Raw genomic sequence first — 8,912 nt, 5'->3', positions numbered from 1 at the left:
AAATTATCTTTAGTATTTTGAAGTAAAAGCACTTGTGTCTTCATTCATTGTTATTTCTGAGCTGTGGAGGCCATCATGATGCATCTTACTGTTCTCTGAAGCCTATCTTTGGTACAACTTCTGTCCTTTTGACAAGAATTGAGTGTTATCTAGATATCCTCATGAGGTATATAACATGATCTCCATTCTGTGGGAGTATCAGCTGATATTTAGCTCATCTAAGTCCATTACCTGGGTAGCTTCTGTTTTAGTGGGTGCTCTCAATCTCTCTCAAGAAGAGGAACCTCTAGTTCAGTCAATAGGATCATTACGTTTGCATCATTCTTCACTGTTAGGTTCATGCTGCTTGTAGCTGCTAAAAGGTGAAATAACTGGTAACAGCCAAACCTGAGCAAATAAATACAGAACAAATTTAAACTGGCAACTGCATGGGCATTTAATTGATATGTACTGATTTAAAATTGCTATTTGGCTTCAAAATCTTGCCCAAAGCTACAACCAGGCTGCTAAGAAAAGTGTTATCTTTACATGTTCACTTAGTTAACTTTACTGGAGCTTCTTATTACACAAAAGCAAACATAGGTTTAAACAACTTCCAACTAGAGAGCTATAGAATACATTGTTTATAAAGCTTTAAATGCTTGCACAAACAAAGAATGAAAGGAAGAGATAATCCTCCATATAAATTCAGTTTTGAGGTATTAGTGACTAGAAGCCCCTGAGACATTGAGCTGGAAGAATATTCAGAGGTGCAAGCTGATACCTCAGATGGGATACTCAAACATAGCACCGCTTGAGGATTCCCAAGCAATAAAACTGATCCTAACACCAAACAGCAAATATTGTACTATTGTTTAATATACATTTATATGGAGCAGGTGGCAGAGTTAATGAATGCAAAGGGGAAGAACCAGATTATTATAAAAACATATGCCTGTAGAAGCTTTGTTATTGAAAATATATAAATAAGCTTGAAACACAGAAAAGGTGTTTCAGCTTTATATCTTGCATGTATATCTGCAAGTTTAAAAAACAAATATATTTCAAATTGTTATCTGAATCTCCTCCTGCTTGTTTAGTTTCCCTTCTGATTTTTTAAAGCAAAACTACATTTTCAATTTAATAAGTGCCTAAATTATCAACCAGATTTAAAATAAGACTTAGAATTTTTAATGGGCTTTATGTCCAATACCAGGAAGGTCCCCTGAACAGCACCTGCTTCAACTCTGAGATGCCTGGTGCTCACCAGACATGAATCACTGTGGTTCTACACATATTCAAAACTACCCTGCTAGAGCAGTTCAACACCCGCCCTTCTTTGTAAGCCCTAGTAAAACCCAGAAACTTAATGAAATAACTTAATAACTTAAACTTAACAACAGGTGTATGCTCACAGCACCTGGCAGTCAGCTGCAGAGCTGAACCTTTTAGGAAATACTGCTATAGTTGCTTTATTTTTAAAACGTGTTTGTAAAACAGTATACTTCCTACTGTTATGTAATGAGCTACAGAGGGTTTGATACCCTTCCAACAGAGTATAAAACCTCTCATTTTCCTAATCTGGTCTCTAGTGAGACAAACACTATTGCTCCTGCTTTGTTAGGTCAAAATTGCTAAGAGCTGTTACACAGGATTGAAGCAAGCCTTTTCCAGACACTACAGTCATCTTCAGTCCCTGCACAAAGACACTTAACTGAAACAAACCCTTTAGTTTATTCTACATCTCTCTTTCTGTTGAAACTTGCTTATTGATCTGTTTTGGGCAGTCATGAAATATGGTCTTTCCTCTGATCCCTGACCCAGGAGGCAGCTAATTACCATAAGTGGGGTTAAATTTGGCTTCTTTAAAAGGCCGTCTGACTTTCCAACATGAATAGTCCTTTTAATGGCTGGGACTCTTTTTCCTCATTCATGGAGGATAAAATGGCCTCTCCCATACACAGATTTCTTTCCCCAAACTGTGAGTGTGGCTATTCTCAAAAACATATTTAGTAATTCAATCACATACTGATGCCTGAGATCATGTATTTTATCTTTTCTTCTAAGTCTCATACACCTGTGTACATTATTAGCAGCAAATAGTGACATATTACCTACAATCCCTGTTCCATCTTTTGTTTTATTGGAAGAAGGCGATCCATTCTCACCCAAACTCCAGTTTGACAAACTACTAGAGAAGTTAAAAGCATCATCTATATGTGTTTTCCCATAACAGTGGCATTACATTTTCCCAAACCTGCAAAGTCACCTTCTGGGTTTTTAAGAGACATAAAATTTGCTTCTTGCCATCAGGAAAACTACGGCTTCACAGCAAATTGATTTTAAACAGGCATATGTTTGGTGTAGCAACTCAGGGTGCAGCAACTTCTGTCCTCCTCCCCCTTAAAAAAGCCTGGTAAATTCTACCTTCACTTCAGTTACCTTTTTCAAAGCTAAAGAAGAAACAAAGACTGGTTTTGTAGGTTTGTTTCCGCTTCTAATGCAGTACTGAGCAAGTGAGCAGGCTGCTAAAAAAGACTTTGACTCCTTTCCATTTCCCTTCCCTTCCCTCTTTTCCCCAATTTGACATTCATAGATAGAAGGACATAAAAAGCAAATGTGAAATACAGGAATATAATTCTGGTTTCCCTATTCTTGAAAAGAAAGGGAAAGAGATGAAAAATACACAGCAGACAGTTTGAAAGCTTAACTTCCTCTGAGCCAAAACTCAAGTAATTTTCCACTTTATTTCAGTATTTTTTTCTGTATAACACTGTACACATGCTGATGATTTTCACATTTTGATGTCAGAGAGTATTGTATGTTTGAGAGATTATGGCTAGCTCATTTTGTCTGGCCCTGTGCTTCTTAACTCCGAGACATATATCAGCTTTGAGCTGTCAGCTATCACAAATCAAGTGTCAAGAGTGTACATTCAGGAATAAAAATGAAGATTGAAAAGCAACTTTTCAGCCTGATCATATTAATGACAAAAGCTATGTCATTCCCAGAGATCCATGAGGTGGACTTGAAATAAGAAGATATTAAATCAATATGCTACTATAAAATATGAATAGGGCTCCTCCAAATACCCCTACATTTCAGACAGATATTTCTGAAATATCTGCTGCACTTGCACATTAGCTTCAGTTATTCTCTGGAAAAGAAAGTTTTCAAATCCTGTGGCACATGCATGTTTACGCATTACATCACTGCCTCTGAAAATGTATTAAAAAGCAAAGCTATAAACTGCTGACTTACAGAGATCCAATACTTTCTTCAATTAACAGTACCCAGCCCTCCATATATTTCTGCTCAGTATAGAAGTGGTGTAGATATGAGGTAGGTTAAAAAGCAGATGTAAGGCAATCCTTTGTGCTGCAGCCTCTGCCTGCAGGTGCTGTCCCTCCGGCCTCTCGGCCCACTCGCCAGCAGGGCCGTCTTGCAGCTGGCCAGAGGATCAGGCACACTCATGTAGGCAATTGTTAGGAAGAACTGGGTTTAATAAGAAGATAGGATAGTCTGAAGTGATCAGGCACAGGACTTAGCCAGACGAGTGTACTGACCAGCAGCCTGTTTACATGTGTCTGAGGCCTTTTATTCCCCCTTGTCTTCATTTTCCCTCTCTCATTCCTCCCTGATACACCTTTACCTCTTCCTTTCCCTGCATTTGGCCCTTCTCCTAAGCGTGCCACAGTAAGTTTCCTGCATTCTCACAATCCCCTTAAAACTTACCATAGTAAGTTTTACGCAATCTCACAAACCCACTCAAATATCCCATAATAAGTTTGCTCTTTCCCAGGAAATTCATGAAAATCTTGTTCCCCCCTTTCCTATCATCTCAGAGGTCTGGAAGAACCTCTTCAAGGCTGCATTGCACTGGTTCCTTCCATGGCCCATCAATCAGCGACCAAAGAAGTCTAGTATTTGTTATTGCCTTGTTATCTCCTGTTCCTTCAGGTTTGCATATCAGACTATTGAATTTATTAATTTTCTTGTCTCTTGTCCTAGTCTTTTATGCTGAATAGCTGTTAGCCAGATATCCTTACCTTCCACATAGCCTTACACTGGCTGAGTGCATTCCCTGGAGAAAAATGTTCTCTCAGATCATGAAATCAAATGAAATGAAATCGAATTGGCAGTCTGTGAAATGTAATGCAGCTTCCATATGTTTAATTCTGATCAAGAAATAAAATGTTCTTGTTCTTCACACCTGCTCACAGATATGTCCAAACACTCTATTATAAGCATAAACATTCTTAGAAACCCAGATTTAAATCACTGTTTCATCGGTAAAATGTTCACACTTTCAAAACAAGCTGTGAACTCCTCGATTGAAAAAAGCTGTCCTTCAAACAATTTATCTTTTCTTTTCTTTTTCAATCAGCCTAAGCAGTAACTTTATATGGTTTTAGACATGCTCATTTGTAAATTTTATTTTCCCAGGGCTTAATATAAGGCAACTGCTGTCATCCATTCAATTGAGTTTGCCTTCAATGGGCTGCGTGAACATAAACGTGACTGTGCATTTTCCCTTGAATGTGCTCAGGTTACCTCCATTAAAACTGTTTTTAAATTCATTCAAGTTAGCTATCAACTTATTTAGTGAAAGGGTCAATTTTACATCTGCTAAACACTTCTTCTGATGTTATACAAATGTTATACAGATGTTTCTACATCCACAACTGTCTTTAAGTTATTTCTGATTATTTTGGATTGCCTTTCAGTTTCAGTGGCCCAATTAAGGATATGCACACACATGGGGAATCTAGTGTTAAAAGATTATAGAAATTCACTTTTGTAATACACTAAACAGCTTGAAAGAGAAGCAAATTGTCGACATTTACTTACTACTAATGATTATTTTTAAATTCATTTTTTCAGCCAAGACATGGGTCCTTTTGCTGCAAGTCTAGAATCCTTTTGCTGGATTCCTCACTGAGGGAAAAGGTAAGATCAATCAAACTCTGTGAAAGTATAACTGATGCTAACATCTGCAGATGCAAGAAAAGAAAGGAATGCTGTAAATGAATCAATCAAGTATTATTTCCTGTATCCACCATCCAAAGACGGGAATGAAATTTGAAGTCCAAAGCTCTAGCAGCAGGGAAGCAATCTGTTTATGAATGAATAACAGTTTCTGTGGGAGAATGGTTAAGCGAGAGAGGGCATGATCTCTTAGAAGTGAGCAATCCTGCCTTCATGATGAAGGGAGGATCCCACGGCTATGTGAACTGTCCTTGAGCATTCCTAGACCATTACAAAAGGGGAAGGCAAGTAGTGGTAAACAAGTAAAGGAGGGGGCCGACAAGCCCCTCCACGTGAACAGCAACTTTGCACCAATCATATATCCACTTTAGGCGCGTGGACAGAAGCTGTAAACCAATCATACAGCTATTGCTAGTGCATGCTCTATCGCCTGTCTATATATACTCTGTGTAAGCTCTAATAAAGGGAGAATGACCATACTCATATTGAGACTCATCGTTACTCCGGGTCCGTCCCCCCACTCCGACATGTTTCTATCAGGAACCAGAGATCTGTGAGCACTATGCGTCTTTCGAAATGAGCTTGGTTCATTACTAGAAAGAAAAAAGAAAAATTATTTTAATCCTCAAGCAGCTAAGTCTGTATTGTTCAAATCTTTACAGTGTCCCTCATAACAATACAGCAACAGCAACTTGCTCTTGTGGCCAAGAAGGCCAATGGTATTCTGGGGCGCATCAGGAAGAGTGTTGCCAGCAGGTCGAGGGAGGTGATTCTCCCCCTCTACTCAGCCCTGGTGAGGCCACATCTGGAGTACTGCGTTCTGTTCTGGGCTCCCCGGTACAAGAGGGATATGGCACTACTGGAGCAAGTCCAGCGAAGGGCTACAAAGATGATTAGGGGACTGGAGCATCTCTCTTATGAGGAAAGACTGAGAGAGCTGGGACTGTTCAGCCTGGAGAAGAGAAGGCTGAGAGGGGATCTTATCAATGTACACAAATATCTAAAGGGAGGGTGTCGAGAGGATGGGGCCAGGCTCTTTCCAGTGGTGCCCAGTGACAGGACGAGAGGCAACGGGCACTAACTGAAACACAGGAAGTCCCATCTGAATATGAGGAAAAATTTCTTTACTGTGAAGGTGACAGAGCACTGGAAGAGGTTGCCCAGAGAGGCTGTGGAGTCTCTATCCTTGGAGATACTCAAAAGCCATCTGGACAGAGTCCTGTGCAACGTGCTCCAGGTGACCCTGCTTGAGCAGGGGGGTTGGACTAGATGATCTCCAGAGGTCCCTTCCAACCTCAGCGATTCTGTGATTCTGTGATTCTGTGAAAGTTGTTTCCTTTATTACAGAACAAAAAATAAAAGGATAATTTCATATAATAACATCCTGTTTAAAGATGGCATTGATCTTTGTTGTAATGGAATTCTCAACAAGAAAATCATGTTGTGTACCATAGGAATGAATATTTTTTCATTGCGCACTGACTAGACACACTATTCTGTTGGACTGTACTGTTCTTGAAAAGTCTGTTCAGGTCAAAGTAGTTCTGCAAATAAGAGACTAGACAGTAATAAGCTGACTAAATTTTCAATAAAATATTTTGACACGGTTGTCATGACAATAATGGAAACCATTTTAATAGGATCCTATTTCAAAGAAATGCAAAAGTAGACAGAAAACCAGACATAACAGATTATACTCATTAAGATAATTGCAATGCAATTATATGATAATCTTTTCCATGTCAAATTATTTTTCTGATTATAAGTTAAAATATTAATGGCTAATTCCAACTCCTTATATGAGTCCACTCAAATTCTGCAGAATGTATTTTTCTGTTTTGAATAGAAACATAAACACTGTCTCCGGCAGTACTTACACACAGCAAATATCCCATCTAAAAATGATTATTAGAATGTTAGTATTTTTCTGAATAAGTAAAATGTACTTGGAAAGTAGCATTTTTTGTCTGAATAGTTACTTAAAACAGATTCATTTATTTTGAGTTTGATTTGCCTTCAGAAACTATTATACTGGTTTTTAATACAAAATCCTCTTTAATATGAAAGTTGTGAAAGATGGACACAGTCAGAAAAAAGAAAGCTTCTGTTTAGTGAATAAATTATTAAAGTCAGCTGAACAGGCAAAAATGAAGAGCAACCGTAACTGTTACATGGAAGACCCTGCTGAAAGGTGAAGGAATTCTGGGCTTTCCATTTCTAGGATCTTTTAGAGATCTTTAGGTCCATTATGAAGCCCCTGAATCAGGTCTACTCAGTAACATGTAAAAACTGCAATCCCTTGCCCCTAAGCCTCTTAAAAGTTGTTACATCTGTGAATTGATTGCATTGGTGCATTTTCCAAGAAACAAAAAGTCACATCTTTTGGCAGCCACATCAGCTGGCAATCTTTGCAGAAGAGGTGAAGGGCTGAGTGTGGCTAGACATGACTTGAAAGATGAGATCATTACCCTATTGCTGTTTTGGATAGAAAATCCCAAATATGTATACCATATACTTGTAAGTAGGTTATCTGACAGGCTAACACACTGAAGTCATTTTAAAAGTTGGCCAAAAAATCTGTCATTTCACTACGGTAGGTAGGTTATTGAAGATGTCTTGACATACACTATTGATTCATATGATATTTGCTGTTGCAATACATGCAATAAAAAACATGTAAGCTTAAAAGCCAGGGACGAGCTGCCTTCAGGCTGCATTTGAAAGAATTGTTCCAATGTTGTCTGTTCACACTGGTGCTCTGGACACATCTTTTTTTCTCTCTTATTTATCTGTTGTGTGTTCCATTTTTCATATGAACCAATAATGGTTCAAAACTGTATTCTCTAGATCTTCTAGATGGTTAGATCAATTTCAGTGCATAAATGATGGCATAAATTGTGCAGAAGGTTATTGTAGTTTGGCTCCTGAGTCTTAAAGCAAGTTGGGAGAATCCTAAAGGAAAGACAGAATAATTAATAGCAGATTTTCCCTGATATGTTATAATAAAAGAATACATGAGCTTTTTAAAATACAAGTGGATTTTCTTTGTGTTGATCAACAAAGTTACATAAAAGCAAAACCAAAGCATGACACATATTTGTTTACTGCCTTGTGAAATAATAATTCTCTTGTGTTAGCAAATCAGTGAGAGGCTGAGCTATCATTACTCACACAACTTACCAAATGCAGGATGTTAGATCTTTTCAAGGATTTATGTAGCTTATACATATGTTACTACTTTCCCCAAATATATGGAAGCATGTATTCTTTTTTAAAGTTAAATAAATTCCAATGCTAAAAGGCCAAATGTTCCATTACTTGCTTATGGTCTCCCACTGGGAAGCTAGAAGATCCAGCTACAAGTGAAAAAGCCTCCCAATAACCATTTTAACTCAACGTATAACCCATTTGGTTAAGGCTAGTCAAGCCATGAATTAGACATAATAAAGTTAGAATCTCCTTATTTGTACATTCCTCTGTCAGAGACCTGCAACCGCACGCAACACAGATCATATAAATTAAACGAGTCAAAAATCAATGGGACTACTCAATAGGTATTATTCTCTGTCAGTGTGTGTGGCTGAATTGAGCCACAGCTGCAGCCAGACGCTGCTCTTCCAAGGTAAAGACAAATGGTTCTGCACATGATTTGTAAAAGCCTTGTTCTGAAGGAAGCTATTCAGAAACATTAAAGTATAATCACTAGGTCATTCACCCAAATGATCAGGATTATTCTCTGTCTAGATCTGTGCACCATGTCAGTTTTGCTTTTTTCGTCATCAATATTCAGCTATAGGTCTTTTCAATAGAAAGGTGAGAATATGTAAACAGGGAAAAATATGGGATATTTTCCTCAGAAAGCACTGGAAGCATGTATTGCAGGAAGCAAGCCATAGTTCATATACAACATCAGAATTACAGAGGAATGGGCACAAATTATGTTT

Source organism: Apteryx mantelli, chromosome 2, assembly GCF_036417845.1.
Source record: "Apteryx mantelli isolate bAptMan1 chromosome 2, bAptMan1.hap1, whole genome shotgun sequence".
Classification (NCBI taxonomy): Eukaryota; Metazoa; Chordata; class Aves; order Apterygiformes; family Apterygidae; genus Apteryx; species Apteryx mantelli.
Note: the sequence above shows the minus strand (reverse complement) of the source record.